Source organism: Nycticebus coucang, chromosome 8, assembly GCF_027406575.1.
Source record: "Nycticebus coucang isolate mNycCou1 chromosome 8, mNycCou1.pri, whole genome shotgun sequence".
Classification (NCBI taxonomy): Eukaryota; Metazoa; Chordata; class Mammalia; order Primates; family Lorisidae; genus Nycticebus; species Nycticebus coucang.
The window spans coordinates 118,916,372-118,941,873 of record NC_069787.1 but is presented as its reverse complement, the minus strand read 5'-3'; positions in this window follow the sequence as shown (position 1 = coordinate 118,941,873).

The window sequence follows — 25,502 nt, the reverse complement described above, 5'->3', positions numbered from 1 at the left end:
GAAGCACTTAGGAAGGAACAGCACAGTAATATAAATCGTATACATGTCCTCCTAGGAAAGCATTTATGTTTAAAACTCTTACAAATCATGTTTTATAGTATTGGTTTTAGGAGGACAGATGAGTATATTACTGTACATATACTTTTATGGCTTCATAAAGCTTAGCACTGCTAAGATATATAAACAGGTCATTGTGTCAACCAAATGACTTTTCTTCCCCTGGTGTAGGTTTTAAATATCTGGTCTTGGTAAACACTTGCTAGCTTATCCTTGCCCTGAATTTAGAGAGACAATCCTGAAAGAGATATTTTACCATGCTTAATCAGTAATAATTAAAATATAAATTAAAAATTAGGAGCCAACAAATTTGAGCCTCACACAATTTTAAAAATGAAAACTGTACACTTCAGGAATTTCCCAAGTAGGAGTGACCAATTGTTCACCTGTTAGTGAATCCAATTGATCTGCTTTCTAGTGATTCGTTAACTCTCCAAAATTCTCTATAACATACATAAAAGATATATAAACTACTAAGAAACCAAATAATTATTGTCTAGGAGGGGATATACCAACATCTTCCAAATAACTTAGCAGAGTTCCTCAGAACTGAGTGCTAATTCAGTTCTACTGAGCTCAACAAATATTTGCTAGATCCTCTACAATGTACTGTGTATTAATCTAGCCTTAGAGAAGACAAAGATGAATTACATCTTAGTTTGTTTTCTCAAAGAGTTTCCAATCAAGACAGGAAGTGAGACACACACAAAAACCTAACAGAATCCAGGCCAGAAGAGATGTATAAATAAACTGCTATGAAGAACCCAAAGGAAAATAACTACTTTCTACTGTGGAGAGGTGAGGCAATCGTGGAAAGATTAATGAAGATGGTTGCATTCCAGTGTCTGGGTCTCTACAGGTAAAAAAAAGGTTAAAGAAGAGGCATTGTAGATTTAGGGAAAATCTAAAATCTCAAAGGCAAAACCCTTGAGATATATTTTTGGATCCTCCCCCAGCAGTGTCTAATCTTGTCAATTTCCTCCCTAGAAAGAATGACTCATAATGGGTGAGAATATGGGTGAAGGAAGTTGAAAACCTGGAAAGGATTCACCTGTCTAGATGCCATTAGGAACATTCATGATTCATGGGAAGAAGTCAAAATAGCAGTGTTAATAAGAGTTTGGAAGAGGGCGATCCCAAACTTCATGGATAACTTGGAGGGGTTCAAGACATCTGCAGATGTGGTAGAAAGAGTAAAAGAACTAGAATTTAGAGTGAAGCCTGATGATGTGAGGGAATTGCTACACTCTCATGATAAGACTTGAACAGATGAGAAGTTACTTCCCGTAAATGAATAGGAACATGGTTTCTTGAAATGAAATCTATTATTGGTGAAGATACTGTGAAAATTGTTCAAGTGACACCAAAAGATTTAGAATATGTCATGAACTTCATCGACAAAGCAATGGCAGGTTTGAGAATATTGACTCCTATTTTGAAAGAAGTTCTAGTGTGAGTAAAATACTATCAAACAGCATCACATGCTATTGAGAAATCTTTCATGAAGGGCAGAGACAATTCATGTGGCAAACTTCATCACTGCCTTACTTTAAGGAATTTTCACAGCCATCTCCAAACTTCACCAGCTGCCACCCTGACTAGGCAGCAGCCATTAACATTAAGGCAAGACTCTCCACCAGCAAAAAGATGATTCATGGAAGCCTTAGTTGACCATTTACATTTTTTAGACATAATTCTGTTACACACTTAATAAACTGGAGGATAGTATAAACATAACTTTTATATGCACCGGGAAACCAAAAGATTTGTGTGACTTGTTATACTGTGACATTAGCTTTATTGCAATGGTCTGAACCAATGATATCTCCAGCGTAAGCCTGTATATTGTATGATACCATTTACATAATATTAAGGAAATGACAAAATCAAAAATTGGAGAACAATTAAGTGGTTGACAAGAGTTAAGGATTTGTGGTTACAAAAGGACAAAATGATGGGTTCTTGTGATACAAATGTCCAGTATTTGACTGTGGTGGTTCATCCATGAACCTACACAAGTGATAAAATTGTATAGAAGTAAATACATATACACCAGTAAAAGTAAAATGGGGCAAATCTGACTTAAATTTGTGGATTGTGTCAGCGTCAACATACTGCTTGTGACATTGTACTCTAGTTCCAGAGATGCTACCATCAGGGGAAACAGGGTGAAGGGTATGCCACCCCGTATAAACATTGTCTCAGAACAAAAAGTTTTAAAACTATACATCTTCTACTAGTTTGCTAGGGTTGCCTTAACAAATACCACACACTAGGTGGCTTTAACAGAAGAAACATATTTTCTCTCATTTCTGGAAAAGAAAAGATTACATTGTCAGAAGATTGCATGTCCAGTGAGGCCTCTCTTCCTCTGCCTGCACATTCAAATCTTTGCCTTCCCGCTCTGTTCTCACACAGTTTGTGTCCAAAAATTCTCTTCCTATGAGGACATCAGTCATGTTAGATGACCTCACTCCAAAAACCTCATTTTAACTTAATTAGCTTTTAAAAGATCTTGTCTCCAAATATGGTTATATTTGGGGGTCCTGAGGGTTAAGGCTTTTAACACATGAATTTTAGGAGACCACCATTCAGCACATAGCAGATCAAAGACTATAAATCATAGCAGAAAACAGGGGGGAAGCTTTATGACATTGGATTTGATGATGACTTTCCTACATATAAGGTCGGACAATTAATTTTGTGAACTTGTTCTAGAAAAGTGCGACATGCCTCATTACAGAATATCACTACAGTCACCAGATGGCCGACAGGAGTACCACAAAGGTGACGGCAGTGATATTCAGAAAAGAGGTATAGCACTTTTTCTAGGATAAATTCGCACACTTAATTGTCCTACCTCAGATATATATATTCCATTTAGATATAAAAAAGCTGTTTCTTGGTATTAATATACCTCTTTTTTATATGACAGTAAATTTAATCATCCAAGCATGATAAGATAATAAGTGTTCCCATCTTGTTGCTTGGATACAATGGCATTAATATTCTTGAAGTAATGAAAAAATGGAAGCAAGTTATTTTTTCCTCTAAGTAAGATTTGCATCTAATGGAGAATTTTACTTGCTATCCTTTTAATGTAAAATATATTCCATGTTCTTCATGTTACCCAGGAGTATTAGAGTTAATACATTGCTTGATCACAAGTAGTTGACATTCATATATATTATACTGGACATTTTGCCAACTGTAAACTCCTCATCCTTTATGTTTGCATTCATTTTTTTTAATCTAGTTTGCTTGTAAACTGTCTTCCATTTCTTAAAGAATATCTTGAAGGATGTTAATATATAGCAAAAACATATTGTTAAATAAGTTTGGAAAACATGAGGTTAGCATCGTCTAGCATTTTTTATGACTGAAATTCTTAGATATCTTATGCAATCATTGGTAATTTTTCTCTGTGAGCAGGAGATATAATAAATATAAGTTCTCAAACTATTCGCTCACTTTAAGACTTATTTTTTTAGCTGAACCATCTCTGGACTGTTCAAACACCACTGAGACACGATACAATTTGGGGCTGGGAGGGATGAGGTGCGGCATTTTGTCCTTGAGGAAAGTGGAAACATCTTTAGGTTGCTTTTCCTCCAAAGAGGTAGAAAAAGCAAATGTTGGCTTTTTCTTATTTAATGAAAATGTTAGTGTTTTGGAGTTGACCCCAGGAACAATTTGAGAATGCTAACTTGGTGAAGTGGTAACTAGCATTTAACAAGAGCCTGCTGAGCATCAAATATTTGGCCTTATTAGAGAAGAATCACAGAGTGGTGGAAAGGGGGAAATGTATGGGATTGGTAAAGCTTAACGTATTCATTTGAATCCTGCTAAATTAATTCTGATTACTGTAGCTTAAAATACAATGAGCAGTGGGCGGCACCTGTGGCTCAGTGAGTAGGGCGCCGGTCCCATATGCCGGAGGTGGCGGGTTCAAACCCAGCCCCGGCCAAAAAAAAAAATACAATGAGCAGTTTAAGCCCAGATTCTTCAAAATAGAAAAAAAAATAGAGACAAGAAGATAAAACCTAAAATATAATTTTCAATGGTAATAGAATTTGAACTATATAAGAATAGTCAAACAAGAGATAAGCAAGAAGAGTTCACATAAAATTACAAAAAGGTCATGTCACAGACATGGAAGTCAGTGGAAATATAAAGCTTTAATGGAAGGCTTAAAAGAAACCTAAACTGGTCAAAAATCCTATGTTGTAACATAGAAAACAAATTACAAAGATGGCATTTTTTTCTAAATCCAATGGGCAACCCTATGCAATTCCAGCTAAAATCCCATCAGGGATATTTCTGATATTTGATGATATGATACTAAAATTTATATGAGAAGTAAGTGGGGCTAGCACTGTCAAGATGCTGTAAAAGAAAAAAAGGGGGAAGGAAGACTTGATTTTACCAGCTATAAATACCTGTAGTGGAGCTATATAGTAATCAAGAGTATAATATTGATGCCAGGATAGACAAATTGATCAACAGAACTTAGAAAAGATTGAAGCATAAATAGAACTTCCATATATGAAAGAAATGACATAGTAGATCAATTTTTAAAAGAGGGGCTATTAAAACATACAGCCTAAAACACTTGATTAGTCATTTAAAGGGAGAAAATTGGCTTTAGTTCATGTTAATGCCACATAACCAAAAATCAAGTCAAAAGGACACTTCAAGCCTTTCGGAAGAGATCATAATATAAAATATTTCTCATCTTGGATAGGGTAGACTTTTATAGTAAGGTACAAAAAGTGATGACCGGGAAAGAAGATGAATTTGGTAAATTATTTTATGTTCATATCAAGTATTGTTCATCCAAAGATACCTTAAAGTGCAAAAAGAAAGGCACCATATAGAAGGTATTCATAATGTACGTAATAACCCAAAGAAGATCAATATCAAGAAGATGTATAGCCAATACACAATTGGCAAAACTGATTAAGTCCTATGCTGCTAAGATTTGGAGAGGATGGTGGTCAATACGATCTCTTCTACATTGCTGGTGACAGCGGAAGTGACACAAGTTGTTTTAAAAACAACATGGCATTGACTATAAATTTTAATATTTCTATATTCCATGATGCAGCCATTCTATTTACATTTTGTGACCCTTGGCACTTGGATACAATAATATGATAGCAGTACTCCCTGCCTTAGGAAAACAACTGATCTGGAAACAACCCCTTGCTCTTGATGGAAGGACGAGGCAATGAATTGTGCTACATTCACACAATAGAATATTGCACAACAGGGAAAACTTAACTACAGCTAAATGTAACAATAAGTAGGAATATCAGTATAGTAGGTTTGAATGAATGAAAAAAGCATACTCAAAACAGTAAATACAAAAAATTGCGCAATGTATTCTTGATTTTATATAAATATTGGTATAGGAATACATAAAATAAGAAAATGAAAAACAAAATTCCCAAGAAAGTGGTTTGGTTTGACAGGAAGGCGAGTGGTTAAGTATGAATCTAGATTAGGGCAGCATCAGTATTGGTTATTAGTAAAGTTGTAGTTCTTAGTCTGGGTGATCTAAATGTTATATTTCCTAAAAATAAATGAATAAATAAATCAGAGGTCCTCAAACTTTTTGAACAGGGGGCCAGTTCACTGTCCCTCAGACCGCTGGAGGGCCGGACTATAGTTTAAAAAAAAAACAAAGATGAACAAATTCCTATGCACACTGCACATATCTTATTTTGAAGTAAAAAAAAAAAAACAAAACGGGAAGAAATACAATCACACCGCCTCGTGTGGAGTTTGAGGACCCCTGAAATAAATAAACAGGCAGTCAGTGACCATTCACATACTGTTGATGTTTAAAATTTTGTATGCCTGATTTTCATAAAGATAATAAAAAATAAAATGACATTTTTGTATTTTGATGACCCTCTTGTCTTTGCAGACACTGTTATTAGAATAGAAATCAGCTGACTTTTGAACAACTCTGGCTTCCAGTGCTTAGGAAGGCTTTCTGTTCTGTTTCTACCGCGCCAAAAAGCAGAAGGCCTTTGAGAACTCTTGATACAATTCCAGCATCACAAACCTTCCTTGATGTGTGGAAAGAGAAAAATTTCCAAATTCATAAGACCTTCCTGTGTGCCTGTTGGAAATACTTTCAATGTCATTAAATGTCATTCTCTTTAGAAAATCTTATTTTGATAGTAGTAATTCTGCCTTGGAACCTGTTGATCACTAACTTTAACTTTTTCATTTTTCAGATGGCAAAGATCAAATCCATTCAAGTGGGATTGCCCCAGCAATGGTCATGTCACTGAAATGTAAATCAGTGGAAATAGATCAATTCTGATTTTGACCATGCTGAAAGCTGTGACTTTCCCTAACCAGTTTGGGACTTCAGTCATCTGAAATAGTAGCAGTACCTGAAAAGAACTAAATTGCAGTTTCCATGAGTCACTGGTGTTCATCACAATGGGTTTCCTGTCAAACTCCAGTGGCATTTTTGGCCTCCTTGGAATGCATTCAAATGTTCCTTTTTCTGACAGTGTATAGGCTTGCTTTCCTGCACACTAACTTTCCACTGGACATGTTCCAACCTCTATGGGTTAGTATTTTAATAGCTACCTTCCTTGGCCAGGAAGCAGCTAAAGCTACAATTCATTCAGACTGGTAAAAATAGATCTTTCTGGGGAGTACAATCTCCAAGTCAATTGAGAAAACCATTCGAATAACAGAAGGATGAAGAGAAAACAAAAGAGTTTAAAAAAAAAAAAAAGCCAAAGAATTTTATTTGATTGGGAGATGATTTGCAGTCATACTTTTGTAGTGTTTCTGACAATCCTAAAATGGAAGTAAATGACCAATTTTGATTTCATTTGAAGTTCTGATCATCATGGTCTGCTCAAACCCAAGGAGTGCCCTTACAAAACAAAACAAAACAAGCACCCTGGAGGCTAGATGGGACGAGCATTGCCTAAGAACATTCAGTCTAATGAAGGAGAAGACTATTTGTATCAATTAATTAATTAATTAATTTACTCATCTATTTATTATCAGATATCTTCTATTATTATTATTATTATTTTTTTTTTTTTGCAGTTTTCGGCCAGGGCTGGGTTTGAACCCACCACCTCCAGCATATGGGGCCGGGCCCTCCTTTGAGCTACAGGTGCCCCTCAGATATCTTCTTTTTATGAGGCACTGGATGCTTTTGAACCAGTTTGAGGCATAGTCGTTTTCCTCAAAAGACTTTATAGCTAATAGAATTTATACCCTTATATAGATAAATCAAGATTTCAATCTGTTGCTGAGCACAGAAAATTAATTTTTCTAACATTTTAAAAAATATAATTAAAGTTTAAATCTCAAACTCATAAAAAACAAATTTAGACATTTCTTTCTTTAGAACTTTTTTGCCTTATACTGAAGTATTATATCTATAAATCAAACTGCCTTATATTTTAGAGGATTAATAAAGAAATGAAATCTAGAATATCTTTATGATTCAACATTGCTGAAATATGTTTTTAATATTTCTCATTTAATATTGTACAAATGATGGGAGAGGGCGGGATTCAAATAGAGCCCATTGTAAACATGAATATAATTTCATCCTCAAAGAGGATCACATTTCTGAGAATGTACCCTACAGATGTGTACATTAAACAGTGAGGCTTCATTGTGAAAACTGTCACATTGTCATTTGTTTATTACTAATAAGTTTTTTTACCTTTCAAATTCCTTAAAAGCCTATGAAAACCTTATTGCTACTAGTCATTGTATCTTTAGTACTTTAAAGTAAAGAGAAATACAAAACTTTTTTTTTTTTTTTTTGTAGAGACAGAGTCTCACTTTATGGCCCTCGCTAGAGTGCCATGGCATCACACAGCTCACAGCAACCTCCAACTCCTGGGCTTAAGCGATTCTCTTGCCTCAACCTCCCGAGTAGCTGGGACTACAGGCACCCGCCACAACGCCCAGCTATTTTTTGGTTGCAGTTCAGCCAGGGCCGGGTTTGAACCCACCACCCTCTGTATATGGGGCCAGCACCTTACCGACTGAGCCACAGGCGCCACCCAAAATATAAAACTTCAGAAAGTATGGCCCTCTGATTTCTCCTAAGAGTTTTTACTTTCTGTGATAATTATTTTAAGAGAGCTTTTTTTTTTTTCTTAAAAAAGACATAGCTAAAACAGCATTTACAAATACACTGGGTAAAACTATCAGACCACAAATCATAATGCTCTCATCAGTGAGAGCCAATTGTGTTGCAACCTAAAAAAATGCTAAGTATGGAAAATAAAATGTGTGAATTGAGATGTATAAGGCATAGGTTTTAGCATGATATGTTGGGTTTCTTGTTTTAGCTTCTTTTTGTCTTCATTGACAGGGCAGTGTAGGGACCTGCCCAAATAGAATCATAGGGCCCAGGAAAGAACTCCCACCCAGGAAGGAATGAGGGCTCAAATCCCCCACCCCCAACTCCTCTAGTCCCACCCCACCTGAACCTGGGTGCTGACTTATTTTTCGAACTCAGTCTGCTCCCACTGAATGAACAAAGGCCACCTTGCCCACGCAGAATCTGGACTCCTTTTCCTTTCGTTCATGTCTTCAAATCACCTCTCATTTTAGATCTGAACCTCTCACTCATAGTCTGCACTCAGATTTAGAGCTCACCGTGTAGTTTATGTGATGAAAGAAATGAATGAGAATACGGAACCAAAGGGCAACAAAACAAGAAAATTCCAAGGGAAAACCAAATACATACAGAAAATCATTAATTCATTGCCTATGTATTTATCAAGTGATATGTGCTTCTTAGGAGTATAAATGTGGCAAAACAAAAATCTTACCTTTCTAGGAAATAATTCTGATGAAAGATAAAGAAACGTGTAGACATGAAGCCCAAAAGATACGGAGTTGGTTGTCATATCTCCTAAAACTCAAATAAATACCAGTTGCACCAATATAGTTTCTCAAATAACTTTGTGGATCTGTCCCCTTTATAGTCCTTAACATAATTTATTTATTGACTTGTGCAGCTTTTAAAAATACCTGCTAGCTCTGTTCAACTTAAATTCATGAAAAATCATCAATATTTTGCTGGCTATGCTTTCTCAGCACCTAGCATAATATCTAGCACATGGAGGCACTCAAAGATTTTTAAATAAATGAATGCTAGGAATAATGACGGTACATTTATCTCAAGAAATACAATTAATAATAAAAAATAATAATCGCAAGTAGAATAATATTAAAAATATTCAGACAATAATATTTAGGGGAAAGCCAAACATTGATGCTCAATTAGACACACAAAAAAATGATCTCCCAAAATCTCCAAGTAAAAACAGGTTTTTAAAAAGAGGTAACATATAAAACGTTTTCTTTGTTCGGTAAAATATGAAGTATATTCCTTTCTATGTTTTCCAGATTTTCTAAAATGATCAGGTTTCCCATTTAAAGGCAATGAATTAAAAAAAGATACCTTAAATGAAGTTGACAGTAGGTCCATTACAGAGTTTGGGGGAGTTTTTTAATAAGATTATAAAAGATTAAAGGATTATGGCTAAGGAGATTATGACCAGTATGCTAACTCTATCCTCTCGGGGAAATGCACAAGATTGGTCCTGACTCCAGATGGTGCCAGGACTTCCAATATTAGAAGTTACAACTACTAGAATAAATAAAGTTTTGAGTCGTACCTAGTCCATTTTATTTAGTAAATTCTGATCTACAAGGAAAATGAGATTTAATTCATAGGCTAAGTGATTTTGATTTATTTAACAGTCAAGTTAAAATTTTTAATTCAATATGGAGTCATTTAAAATAGTACCCTGTTTCCCGAAAAGTCTTATTTTAAGGTGTGCTCCCAAAGATGCGCTAGGTCTTATTTTCAGGGGACATCTTATCGTTCCTGTAAGGAGGTCTTATTTTCGGAGGATGTCTTATTTTCGAGGAAACAGGGTAGTAAAAACATTCATGTAACAGAATTACCATTCTTATACTCATAAACCCACTGTCCTTGTTTTCCTGAAAGATACTCAGAGTTTTGTCTAATTATAATGTCTCTATTGTGCATTTAAAGTCTGGTTTTTTGTTTTTGTTTTTCAGACACACTTTCACTGTCACCCTGGGTAAAGTGCTGTGGCATCATAGCTCACAGCAACTTCAAACTCTTGGGCTAAAGCGATCCTCTTGCCTCAGCCTCCCAAGTAGCTGAGACTTCAGGTGCCTGCCACAATGCCAGGATAGTTTTTCAATTTTTGGTAGTGATGGAGTCTCACTCTTGTTCAGGCTGGTCTCAAACTCCTAATCTTGCTCAGGCTGGACCTCCTAGAGTGCTGGGATTACAGGCCTGAGGCACCACACCCAGACAATTCTAGGAAATTTAATAAGGCTTACTAGGTACAAACTGACAAAAATAATTAATTTGCACTCCTTTTTTTTTTTCATCATTACTTTATGAACATTTTCAAATATATTACAAACTTGAAAGTAGTTTACAGTGAACATTCCTATATAACTATACTCAATTTGGAATTAACGTTTCATTTTATTATTGCATTTCTATTTAGCCATCTTTCCAAAAATGCATCAATCCCACAAATCTTACTTTGTGATGCCTTTCGAAGGAAATGACACAGTTCCCTCTATATATTTCAGATGCATTATTAACTACAATTGAATCTTTGTCTACGGTATTTTCTTTTTATATAAAACTCAAGCAATGAAATGGGCAGATCTTAAGTATACCTTTGTTCAATTATGACACCTGACTCTCTGTGTGTAGGTCTTCTTTCACTTAGCATAATGGCTTGAGACTCATCTATATTTTTGCATGTATTAGCAACTTCTTTGTTATTGCTGAGTAGCATTCCATTACATGAAAAGATCACAGTCTGTTGATCCATTCTTATGTAGTTGGTTAGTACTAAAGTTGTTTCACAGAAGCTACCATCATGATAACTTTTAATAACAGAGTAGGCTCTGGTGGTTTGATTTTTAAGCAAAAATTATGGGACAAGTATAATAAAAAAATGGGGAAGGAGAGGATTTGCATGAAGAGGCATAGACTCTCATGGAAAAGCTTTCTTGTTTGACATGTTCAGAAAAGATAGCACAAATTAAATAGTTTTATGAACCCGTAAACATAAATCCTCCCAGCCTCTACTTATTGTTCTCAGGGAGGATTCTTTCAGAAACAGCACAATCAAATAAAAGATAAATAAAAAGATGTTGCAGGAATGCATGGGGCACATATCACTTAGCCCCTCCTCAAAGGTGCGCGGCTGCAGCCAGGGAGAACTCTCCACACAGGCATCTTACCTGCCTATTGCTGGGACATCTGCTGACTTTGGGCAGACTTTTATCAACTAATTACCAGAAATCCCCAAAGAGGCTTGGCCACTTAACTGTTGGTGAACTGTGAGGGCCTTTTGATGTCTGCTCTTGGCATGACGAATGGTAATTCACACAACAGTAAAAAGCATTCAGGGCACTAAAAGGCTATTCTCAATAGATTAAAGCTTCATAGCTGTTCAATGACAAAGGACTGTCTATATGTATTTTCTTTTCCCTCTAGAGTAAATATGTAATCAGCCTGTGTAAATAATGAGAGAAAATTACTCCAGTAGAAAGGGAACCACAGAGTTTTATGATTTGAAGGCAAATAAAACAGAATCAGATGAAATGAAATGCCCAGTATCACAGCAAGAGAATAGATGTTTTGCTAGAATAAATTTCTCATCTCATATCCCTTTATAAAGTTAAAAAGTTACCAGACATCTTTCTTCTAGGCTGTTATTTGTAGGTGGCCTGGATGGTATTGACTCCTGAGACCACTCTCTCCCACCTTGACTTCCTCCTATTAAACATAACCAAGGTTTATATGAAAAAGAAAATGTAATGTCCTGGCATCTTGCAGAAGAGCAGTGAGACAACAGTGGAAGGTGTTGTTAGGATCCAAGAAAAGTCTAAAGCTTACTCACAAGCCTTAAGGAATTTATACCATAGTTTATAAGAAATTAATATATGGGGGAGGGGAACTCTGAAAAATGTAAAGAAGTCTGAATAAGGGCAATTGAAAAATGACAAGGCATAGACATTATTCAGAGGAAATTCAGACCTAAGGAACTGAATGGACGTGACAATAGGCCTTAAAGAATGGGCGGGATTTGCCTAGGGGTGGGGGAGGAAAAGAGAGAGGAGAGAGAGAGGGGATGAATTTCAGTGGAGGCTTCCAGACTGTTTCCTGCTATTCCCACATACTCTGAAGATTAAATGTTAAAACAGGTACAATAAATTCATTTATAGAGATTATTGAGTGGTTTATTAACTCAGATACTCACTTTGTTCTTCGTACTATATGTCACTACAGAATTTTACAGCCTTTGAGTAATTAAGCAGTGTTTATTTCTGAAAGAGATTGGCTATTAGACACTTAATATTTCTTGTCCAATGTGTATGAACTATTTGGACCTCATTGTTTTGTTTTAGATGTAGAGTGTAACTACACTCCTGATAATAGGAACATTCTTTTTGGTCTCTCAAAGAATTTTCCATTGGGGAAAATTTTGACTCACAACTCTTTAACCGAGTTATGTTTGTTTTTACCTGAAATGACTGAATGGACATCTGGGAAGTCGTCTTCTGAACTCCCCGACTCTATTTTCATTTGAGGTAGTTTCCTTGCCATGCTGTTAAGAAGGAAGAAAGTGAGGGAAGTAAAGGAGGAAGGAAAGACAATACTAAACAGCGCTCAGAAATCAAGGCTGAGTCCTTTTCTTAATTTTTTTATGGCATTCGCATGACTGTTTTTGAACACGGTCTACGAATTCAGTCATTAAAATATGATTAAATATGAATCTCTACAGAATACTTAAATTTTTGCTACCTTTTAGATTTTTATATCGTTTGGGGTTTTGTTGCTGTTGTTTCTTTTGGACTTGTCAAAAGTTTAAGAAAATGAGCCTACTGCCTTTTAAAAGTTTGATCTTAACTTTTGACAATTGTAGAGTGTGAACCGGAAAGAACCTTACATAGGAAAGAAGAAATTAGGAAAAATAATTTATAAATAATTTATAAATGAATAAATTAGGAAAGGAAACTTGATTTGCTGAAGTAAAACTCTTATTCTTTTCCTCTTCCCAAGTCCAAGTGCCTCTAAGTAACTAAATCTCTAAGTGCCTCTAAATCAGTGGTTCCCAACCTGTGGGTGGTGACCAACAGGAACTGTATTAAAGGGTCACAGCATTAGGAAGGTTGAGAACCACTGCTCTAAATTCTTCTGTTTACATCAGAGACATTGATAGCCTAACCAGATACCAGTTTTTTAATTAAAAAAAAAAAATGAGAGTTCTTTGTTTGTTTTCATTGCTAATATTTTATTTTTAATAATCACCCAAACTATTATAGAATATGTAGGGCAGCGCCTGTGGCTCAGTCGGTAAGGCCCCAGCACCATATTCCAAGGGTGGCAGGTTCAAACCCGGCCCCGGCTGAACTGCAACCAAAAAATAGCCGGGCGTTGTGGCGGGCGCCTGTAGTCCCAGCTCCTTGGGAGGTTGAGGCAAGAGAATGGCTTAAGCCCAGGAGTTGGAGGTTGCTGTGAGCTGTATGATGCCATGGCACTCTACCAAGGGCCATAAAGTGAAACTCTGTCTCTACAAAAAAAAAAAAAAAAAAGAACATGACTATAAAATCAGATAACTAAAATTCATGAAGTCATAGAAAAATAATTAGAGCTACATTGTCTCAATATAAAAAATACAAAGAGTTGGCTTGGCACCCGTAGTACAGTGGTTTTGGGGCCAGGCACATACACCGAGGCTGGTGGGTTTGAACCCAGCCCCGGCTAAACAACAATGACAACTGCAACAAAAAATAGCTGGGCGTTGTGGCGGGCGCCTGTAGTCCCAGTTAGTTGGAAGGCTGAGGCAAGAGAATCATTTATGCCCAAGAGTTTGAGGTTGCTGTGAGCTGTGATGCCACAGCACTCTACCGAGGGTAAAATAATGAGACTGTCTCAAAAAAAAAAAAAATACAAAGAGTTGATAAATAATTATATTTTCTGTATTTTTGCCTTAATTATAATCTATTCAAATTTTCTCATATCAATTTTAAAATTTGTTAGCATAAGCAAATAAAATAAGACTTTATTATATAACTTACTTATAATGAAATTTCTTATAGATTTCCCTGATGTTAACAGATCTTTTATTTTGGAGCAGGTGGAAGATATCACCAATTGGCATGGTTATTTTTTCTAAGACAAAAATTATTGGATCTTTTGTAGTTAGAATGCCTCTCATTCCTAATGTCCCATAGAGGCAAAAATTCACTGGTGTAAGATAAAAATACAATTAGTCCACACCTGTAATCCTAGCACTCAGGGAGGCAGAGGCCAGTGGATTGCCTGGGCAAGTGAGACCCCATCTCTAAAAATAGCCGGGGGTTGTGGCGGGTGCCTGTAGCCCCAGCTACTTGAGAGGCTGAGGCAAGAGAAACACTTGAGCCCAAGAGTTTGAGGTTGCTGTGAGCTACGATGCCACAGCACTCTATCCAGGGCCACAAAGTGAGTCTCTGTCACAAAAAAAAAAATAGTTTTGCTGAAATCTCCTTCTTCTGGATTTATGGAAGTTCTTGTTGCCAGCACTACGAAATGTTATATAATCTATGGCCAAATACCAACATCTCAGGACATAAAAGAAAGGATCATGTATCTAATTCAATGTTCAGTCACATTTTTATTGGGATTTTGTGGTTCATACTCTGATGTGTCATAGAAATTTCTCTTTAGGAATGAAGCACTTAGTTCCCTAAACCCCAAGAATGCTAGTGGAAGCTGGCCCCTTGTGGTTCACCTCTGCTGGGAATTTCCTTGGCTGAAGAAAACTGCCTCATCCAAGGCAACATTTCCTTTCAGGCCCAGCCAAAATTAGTAGGTCATCAACGCAGAGATACAGATGCTTGCCTACCTCACTCCAACTCAGTGTGATTATGAAGGGGTGTCCTCCCTCAAGGGCTCTAAGAAGAGATTGCAACAGAGGCTCAGCTTCTCCCTCTGCCCAATCCTGCTTTCAATCCCTTTTTTACACAGGGGTTGGTCCCAAATGTTCTCCTTAATTAATGTGCTAAATGCTAATATGAGTGTCCATCTCAGTATCACAATCTATAATAAGCGATAGTCCATGATAAGCAAATACAACAAAGCAGGTGATACTATGCGATTTTGTAGCAGGATAACCCACACCCTAGTGGGCATTCAGGACTCTGTTATTCATACAGGAAGTACAGGTAATCCCTGGGACGACATAGCAGTGCAATTCATCGGTGGTGAACTGTGGTGCTCCAACCATGAAGCAGAATACATTTGCTGGGAGAATATATCAGATGTTTGAGAAATATGGAAAACGTAGTACCTATGAAGACAAGGAAATTAAACTGCTATTGCTAAACTTGGTTAAGATTCTGGGAAAAGGGGTAGCGCCCATGCTCAGTGGGTAGTGTAGGAGACACCTGAAATGAAACACCTTGGTAATAAGGGAATGCAGAAGAGATCAGTCACTTGTTAAAGAGCACAAGAGCATGTTGCACCAGAGAAGTTAGTCCAGGTTCCTACTAGACTCCTCCTCCTAAGACTGACTCGGAGGCACTCTGGCACCTCTGACCTGACAGAGACAACTGACTCCTCCTGAAGGGAGCCTTACCTGACTGAGACAATGGCCCCCCAGCACTTATGGGGAGCCATAGCACAAACAGCTTGTGCAGTGGTCTGCATCCTGGCAGTTTCATGGGCCAGGGCTGGCGACCTAGTGTCTCAGTTCTGACAGGTAGGGCGCTGACTACATACATCCAGGCTGGTGCGTTCGAATCTGGCCCAAGCCAGCTAAACTACAATGACAACTGCAACAAAAAAATAGCCGCGCATTGTGGTGGGTACCTGTAGTCCCAGCTACTTGGGAGGCTGAGGCAAGAGAATCGTGTAAGCCCAGGAGTTTGAGGTTGCTGTGAGCTGTGACACCACAGCACTCTACTGAGAGCGATATAATGAGACTCTGTCTCAAAAAAAAAAATATTCTGGGAAAAGATAAAAAGGGTTGAGAGTAATTAATCACCAATCGTAGTGTAAAAGCCAGAGGGTCTTGTTGACAGCATGTGACGAGGCTTGCATATCCTACACTGAGAAAGTAGAAAATGTTGAAGCCAGGACCAGGTCTTAACCCCCTAAATGGCCAAACTTAAAAAAAGATTAAAAGTACAGCCAGGGTCAGATGGCTATGCCATGTTCATGTGAGGTGGAAGTCTGATACATGGGTTGGCATCATCTTTCCTCATGCACGTGACAATCTTGAGTCCTTCAGATTCCTCTGGACTCTCTGAGCCCACAGAGATATTATCACTGTCTGATTACTTGAAGGTGCTGTAGGGGCCTTTCCCTTGAAAGACATTTCATTCTCAGCTGCTGGTTGAGGATCTTCCTAACCTTTCCTGTTAGTTGCTAGAACAATAATTATGATATTTATTTATTGATTTGACAAATGTAATTGTAAGTATTCATGAGGTAAGTAGTGATGTAGAGTGATCAGATCAAGGTAATTAGCACATCCATCATCACATCACAAACACTTATTATTTATTTAAGTGAAAAAACACTGGGAAACTTCAATACACTCTTAGCTATTTGAAACTATGTACTGTGTTACTGTTAACTACAGTCATCCTACAGTGGTTTAGATCATCAGCCCCTCGCCTTTTAGGCACCAGGGACTGGTTTTATGGATGACAATGTTTCCATGTGAGTGGGGTGGGATGCTCAGGCGTAAGGAGTGTGCAAGCTAGATCCCCCACACATGCAGTTTACAGTAGGGTTCACGCTTCTATGCAAAACTAATGCTGCTGCTAATCTGACGGGAGGTAGAACTCAGGTTGATGATGTGAGTGATGGGGACTTACTCACCACACTGACTTCCTGCTGTGCAGCCAGGAGTGGGAAGGTAGGTTGGGTAGGGCACATTTAGAACACTAGAACATATTCCTCCTATCTAGCTGTAATTGTATACCCTTTAACAAATTTCTCTGCATCCATCTCTTCCCCTGGATCCCTCTCAGCCTCTAGTATCTTCTGTTCTACCTTTTAACTCCATAAGCACTTTTTAGTTTCCACATATGAGGAAACACATGTGGTTCCTAGCTTTCTTTTCCTGGCCTAGTTCACTTAATGTAACATCCATAATATGTTGCCATGAATGACAGGAGTTCATTCTTTTTTATGACTGAATAATATTCCACGATGTGTATATAGTCTATTTCTTTACCCATTCATCTGTTGTTGGATACCTAGGTTGATTCCATATTTTGGCTATTTTAAATAGTGCTGCAATAAACACAGGGATGCAGCACTCTCTTCAGTATAATGATTTCCTTTCCTTAGAATAAATTCCCAGTAGTGAGACTGCTGGATTACATGGTAGTTCCACTTGTAGATTTCAAGGAACCTCCATACTATTCCCCATGGTGGCTGTATTAGTTTACATTCCCCCCAACTGCTACATCTTTCTCAGTAGTTGTCACTTATTCATTTTTTGATAAAAAATATCTTAACTGGGGTGATCTGATATCTCATTGTAATTTTGATTTGCGTGTCCCATATTACTAAGAATGTTGAGCTTTCTTTCACATACTTCTTGATCATTTGGGGGTGGGGGTGGGGTTGTCTGTTCATATCATTTGCCCATTCTTCTAATTATTATTATTATTATTTTTTTCTGTTGAGATGCTTGAGCTCCTTGTATATTCTGGATATTTGTCTCCTGTCAGATGAGTAGTTTGCAAATATTTCCTCCTATTCTGTAAATTTTTTAAATCATATTAGCTATTTGCTTCTTTTTGCCTTTGTTACCTACGCTTTTGAAGTCTTATTCATAAAAATCTTTTGTTAGTCCAATGTCCTGAAATATTTATCCTATATTTTCTTCTATTAGTTTTAAGTTTCAGGTCTTACATTTAGGTCTTTGATCCATTCTGAGTTAATTTTGTACAAGGAAAGAGGTGGGGATTTGAATTCATTTTTTTGCATAAATGTCCAGTTTTTGAAGAGGCCGTCATTTCTCTAATGAATGACATGGAACTTTTGTCAAAATTTATTTGGCTCTAGATTTGTGGATTAATTTTTGAGTTCTCTGGTCTGTTCCACTGGTATATATATCTATTTGTATCTGTTTTTATGCCATTACCATGCTGTTTCGATAATTACGGCCATTTGAGGTCTGGTTGAACAAAACCTTTAGTTTTGTTCTTTTTAATTGGGATTAATTTGTATATAAGGTCTTTTGTGGTTCCTCACAGATTTTAACATTTTTACTGCTTCTATGATAAATGCCATTAGTATTTCAAATAGGATTCCATTTAATCTGTAGATTTCTTTGGACAGTATTGTCATTTTAATATTATTAATTCTGATTCATGAGCACTGGATGTCTTTCCGTTTATCTGTATCCTTTTCAATTTCTTTCTCAGTGTTTTATATGGGAAAAATCATTAAATTTATTCCTAGATATTTTTGTAGCTATTGTAAAAGAAACTGTTTCTTTGATTTTTCACCTAATTCACTATGATGTACAGAAACAGTACTGATTTTCGTATATTAATGTTATATCCTGCAACTTTACTGAATTCATTTATCAGTTCTAAAAAGATTCTTTTGTAGATTATTCAGATTTTTCTATATATAAAATTATGTCATCTGTGAAGAGGGGTCATTTGATTTCCTTCTTTCCAATTTCAATGCACTTTATTTCTTTCTTTTGCCTAATTCTACTATGTCGAATAAGAGTGGTGAGAGTGGGCATCCTTTTATTATATCCAATCTTAGAGGAAAGGCTTTCATATTTTTCTATATTTAATAAGATGTTAGCTGTGGAACAACATTAGTTTTGTCCAAGTATAACTATGAATATTCTTTGTTTGCTAAGGGAGAAAAGGGAAGTTTCCCTGAATGAACTTTAGTAGCTACCCATTATATATTGGCAGGAGCAGGGAGACCAATCATGGGTATGGACTTTGAAGCTGTTAGATGATACTAGCATAGAAAATACATTACATTTACAACAGAGAGATAATTAAACACTCTCCTGGAATACAGAATCTAACATCACAGGAGATGATACACCTATGTAGGTGGCTTTAGATGCATAGAAAAAGTGATGGCTCATTTTAAGTAAGACAGAAATGCCAGAACTACCAAGATAATGATAAGAGGAGGGGCTAAAAGGCCCAGAAAAGTAAGCATTTTAGAGTATATATGCTTTGTGTGACCATACAACCTCCCAGAGGACACTTTTCCACACAATGAGCCAAAAGAACATGCAGCTGGCAGATCCCAGAATTAATAAGCTTGGTGGAGTCTCTCCTTTCTAGGCTAAGGCTGACAATGGAAGAAGTCTTGAAGAACTAGGATCATCAATTGCAGTAGGGAATTGGAAACAACAGGGGCCAGGGGCCAGAGAGTGAGTGTCAGAATACAGGTGGGTGTACTTATCACAGTGAACAGCTAGATTTTAGTGACAGTTCCTGTAAGTGAGTCCGACTTACAGGAGTGTATGAAAATGGTTAAAGGCAAATGGGGAGAGTTCCACTTCAAGCACAATAGTGAGGATCTGCACAGACCCACTCCCCAGCTCCTTGCATGAAGCAGGCAAAAAGAGTGAACATCCTGCCATGGGCAATCAATTCTGCCCCACTGGGGCAGGGATCCTATTACATAGTGGGGACAGGAGGAAAACTTTTGGCACCTGCTTAACTTACTGGGGTCATTCTTGGTACCCCTATTGCCATGTTTGAATGTTAATAGATAAGTTTAGCAACATTCCCCTGAGAAGGGTATAGGGATGATTGGCTCAGTCACTTTAGAGATCAGGGTCTAGAAACCTAGAAGGGAAATTTAGTCCAATGGAAGAACATACCATTCTCTTGTTGGGGAAGAATCGACATTGTTAAAATATCTATATGACCCAAAGCAATCTACAAATTCAAAGCAATCCCTGTTAAAATACTAACATCATACTCTGAAGAACTGGAAAAAATAGTTGTTCATTTCATATAGAACCAGAAAAAAACTGTATAGCTGAGGCAATTTTTCATAATAAAAACAAAGCTGGAGGTGTCACTCTACCAGATGTTAGACTATAAGTTCACAGTGATCAAAACAGCATGGTATTGGCACAAAAATAGAGACATAGACATATGGAATGGAATAGAAAACCAAGGTATGAAACCAGTTTCTAATAGCCATTTGATCTTTGATAAACCAAACAAAAGCATACACTGGGGAAGAGAATCCCATTCAATAAATGGCACGAGAGAACTGGACAACCACATGCAAAAGAATGAAACTAAAACTGCACCTTTCACCACTTGCAAAAATTGACTCAAGATGGATAAAAGATTTAAATCTAAAGCAAGAAATTATAAAAATCCTAGTTTTGTGTGGGCAAAACTCTGGAGGATGTCAGCCTGGGAAAAGATTTTATGAAGAAGACTTCAGTGGCAATTTGCAACAACAACAAAATAAACAAATGGGGCTTAATTGAACTGAAAAGTTTCTGCACACCAAGAACACAATAATTAAAGCAAATGGATAATCTTCAGAATGGGAAAAAATATTTGCATGTTATGAATCTGACAAAGGATTGATGACGAGGTTCTATTAATTAACAAAAAAGAGCAAACAATCCCGTTTAACCACTGGGCAAAAGACATCTACAGAACCTTCTCTGAGGAAGACAGATGAATGGTTAACAAACATGAAAAAATGCTCATTCTTCCTAATCATCAGAGAAATGCAAATCAAAGCCACCCCGAGATATCACCTAACCTCAGTGAGAATTGCTCACATCACAAAGACCCAAAGTTGCAGATGCTGGCAACTGGTGTGGAAAGAGAGGAACACTTTTACACTATTGATATGACTACAAAATCAAACAGCCTCTTTGGAGAATCTTCAAAGAACTGAAATTAGACCTCCCATTTGATCCTGCAATCCCATTACTAGGCATCTACCTAGAAGAAAAAATATCATTTTATCATAAAGACATTTGCACTAGATTGTTTTTCTCAGCTCAATTTACAATTGCCAAAATGTAGAAACAACCTGAATGCCCATCAACCAAGGGATGGATTAACAAACTGCAGTATATACAAGCCATGGAATACTATTCAGCCATAAAAAGATGGTGACTTTACAACTTTTGTATTTACCTGGATGGAGTTAAAACACATTCTTCTCAGGTTAGAAGGGAAGATCAAGTATCCAATATAGTCAATGCTAAATATGAAGCCAGTTCATGATTTAATTCACACTCACATAAGAGAAAAACTCAATTTATTTAAGTCGGGGGTAGGGAGAATACAGGAGGAGAAGAGTGGAGGAGGTGATTGATGTGCTCCCACTTAAAGCAATATAAGGATATATGGCACACCTTTTAGGTGCTGGACATTACTACAAGCGATTCTACCTAACAAATCCAAATATTGTAGCCTAGTTGTTTGTATCCTCACATTAACCTGAAATTAAACGAAATGGGAAATTTAGTACAAAAAACTGATTAAATTTGCCTGGAAGGAGATTATAACAGATGAATACTATCTGCCACTTGAAAACTTTGAATGCCTCAAACCCCCAAATTCAGAGCAAGAGAGACTGGTGGGCAGGAGGAGTCTTGGACTATTGGTTGTTGGAGATGCTCACTCTTCTTCCCCACCGCTAAGTGTTCCTGTCCCTGCATTCTGACCCTAGACAACTGGTTTACTTAAGGAAGGCTAGTTGCTCTGCTATTCTAAATGCATGGAGAAAGGTTTACTTCCAAAATAGACGTCTAAAACCTTCTTGGTTTTAAAATGACATTGAAAAGGGTTGTTCCAAGTTTTATGCAGATTGTCTTTTTAGGTTATTTAAATTTCCAGCGTTCTGCTTACATGTATAACAATAACAACAACCCCCCACAATATAAAATAAGGTGATTCTTCTTAATACTATAAATATTGAAAAATATCTCTGCCTCTATTAAATATTTGATCTATTTTTTTAAGAGGACACTGAGATTCGCAGTTCAGTAATTTATTAGTATTGAGCATGCCCTCATTCCCAAGGGTAGTGCTCATTATGGTAAATAGCCTAAGTCTTTGATGCCACAGAGACCTTGATTCAAGGATTCATGATGGGAATCGGGCCAGTTGGAGTTGTTGACAGACTTTCATTCTTTGGCTAAGAGATCCGGGAAATGAACTATTGCTTTCCAAAGTTTTTGAAAGAGGAATCATGAGACCTGTGATCGCCTGTCCTGAGTACGGAGAAATGAATAACTCATTTGAACCATGAATAAAGCTTCATCTAAATCTATTCTTGAATTGCTCATGGCCTTGAGTCAGTACATTTTCTGTTTATTTTTTCGTGCTTAATTTACCTTGGATAGAATTTTCAGTTATTTGTAACTCACAGCATGTTAACTTAAACATCCTGGCTCGGCACCCATAGGTCAGTGGTTAGGGCGCCAGCCACATACACCAGGGCTGGCCGGTTTGAACCCAGGCTGAGCCTGCTAAACAACAATGACAACAACAACAACAACAACAAAAACAGCCGGGCTTTGTGGTGGGCACCTGTAGTCCCAGCTACTTGGGAGGCTGAGGCAAGAGAATCTCTTAAGCCCAAGAGTTTGAGCTTGCTGTGAACTGTGATGCCACAGCACTCTACCGAAGGTGCCATAGTGAGACTCTGTCTCAAAAAAAACTTAAACATCCTTATGAAGTACTGCCATTAAGCATGGATAGCCATTGTAATTTATGTGGACAGAGCGAGGAATTTATAAGGGTCCCTTCCAGATTTCTTTTCAATGTCCAGAGTCCTGAAATTTCTTGCCCAAACAGCCTCAACCCCCTTCCCCAGGTCTGTCCTCCAAGGCCTGAGAGCACCGCTAGTGTGAGAGGTGGTTGCTAAGGGATGCTTATTGAGAGGATGTGGCAGGGGAGGTGTGTGCAGGCTGCGGGTCCATATGAATGTATGACCCTTCCCAGTCCTAGCTGGAGCATGCCACCAGGTACCTGGGAAAAAATTGTGAGCCCATGTGTTTCTGCTGTATTTACCCCACTGTACACTTTCAAAAATCATTCTGGTTGGTCGTTGTCATTTAGCAGTAGTGAATGCTTGCCAGGGAAGGCCAAGATACATCTAGATCATGCCAATATATGTCTATGATGTTTTGGCCTCACCTGGTTCTTCAATGCTATTTAACAAACCTTCTTCCCAGTTTACTCCACAGCAGTGAATCTCCAAACTCTCTAATCTATGCCATCTGTCCACTCATTCCTGGCACATGACTCGACTTCCATTTTTAGAGCAAAGAGAGAATTCAATTTTATTCTCTTTCTTGCCATACTTATTGTATCTTACTCATTATTTTTACTTTCACCTCAAGAAATAGGAAGTTTAGAATCATCCTCATGCGAGGGGCTTTGATGTTATATAAACTCAGTGTTGATTCCTGTCTCTGATATTTATTATTTGTGTGATTAGTTATTTGTCCTATGTGTGATTAGCTATTTGTCCTAACTAGTATTAGTTAATTCTATTATTACCACATGAGGTTGGTAGTGAATTTGAAGAGAGAATACATTAAATGTTGACAATGAAATGCCTGGTGCATGCAAAATATTTAAAAGCTGTTAACTTTATTCATCTGTAAGTATCTAACTTTTAACTACATTGCAAGAAAAAAAAAACATTCTAAGGGAATCCTCTACATGTAAGCTGTGAATTAGTGCCACTAATTATAGCCACCCTTAGATCTGAGCGAGCGTGTTGCTGCACTTGAATTCATACCTCAGGATGCTTGTGGTATTGAGTGCTTTATTCACTTTTTTTAGTCTGCACTTGAACTCATACCTCAGAATACATATGGTTTTGAGTGCCTTATTCATTTTTTTTAGTCTCCCTGTAATATTTTAGGAACCAGCTGGGGTTGGTCATGTCACCTGGGTGGGATTCTCTGAGGCCTTACATGGTCTTGCATGGATCTTACTATTGGATGAACCAATAGTAAGAAATTTTCTAAGTCCATCTCTAGTGGCTTGGACTGGCCAGAGCCTCAGGACAGTCTGAGTGAGACACACCAAGACTGGTCCAGATTCTCAATTTCTTCTCCTGAGACTTATTCTCTACTCTCTTACAGGGTTGGCCAAATACAATAATGAACTCTGATAGTCATGCCTGTGGGTCAGGAGGGTGGCCAAATTTCTTCCATTGGTTGGTAAAGTATTCCTTTTACAAGGAATAATTATGGTGTAATTATTTCTGGTGTGAAGGAGTAATGTCATGGTGTGGACATGCTGATTTTGGGTGACTCTTATTTATGTTGAATGAAAAATTTGTTCAGACACCTAGGCTACCATAGTTCATTTCTGAGCATCAGGCTTCAACTGCCTGTGTGGGTCTATAGTTGGTTCTCAGCCATTTGTGTTCCCACCTCAGTGTTGTGTCTGGTCCACAGCACCCAAAGGGTGGTAGCTATAATCCTTTAACATGTGCACGTCTTTTTGCTGATACCCAGGATTGCCATACCACCCCCCCCCACACACACACACACATACAGGCTGTCTGCCACGTGTCATTGTCCTCTGGGGTAGCTAGCTACACCCCTCTCTTGTAGGAGCTTTTGTAACCAATCCTCGGCAGGGCTAATGGTCTCTTCTTGTTGATGTCCTCCCATGTGGTAATACTGGGCTCTCCGGGCTCTCTCTCAAGATGTAGTGCATGAAGCATGGACATTATTTGTGCAAGAGGGACACTTTGCTCGTGGACCCCTCACTCTCCTCTTCCCTGGTGGTAGTATGTGAAGGCAGAGGTGTAGTTAACAATGAAAGAGAAAGGAATGCAGAGATGACAGCCTAAGGATTCAAGAGAAGACACAATTGGAAGATGCGTTGTTCACTATTTATACTAAAAAATTCTAACTGGTGAATTTAAATTAATCAGAAAACTAATTATCATTCACATTTCAGTATACCCTGGATAAGACATCCATTTCTGGTCATCATCAAAGATGCAGACTAACAACCTTTGAGACAATCAATAAATGCCAATATTTATAGAGGGCACAATGACTGATGTAGCAACATGAATAAAGATGGAACTGGCATTTTAAAAATGGCATTAGGGAACAGACGAGGCAAGAAATTTCTATTATTTCCATATAAAACGGTTGGAAGAATCATGGAAGTATGAGTATCAACATGGTGCCCTGAGCCCTTATTATTTTTTCTTTTTTATTGTTGGGGATTCATTGAGGGTACAATAAGCCAGGTTACACTGATTGCAATTGTTAGGTAAAGTCCCTCTTGCAATCATGTCTTGCCCCCATAACGTGAGCCCTTATTTTAAAACTTGATTCTGGATTAGGAAC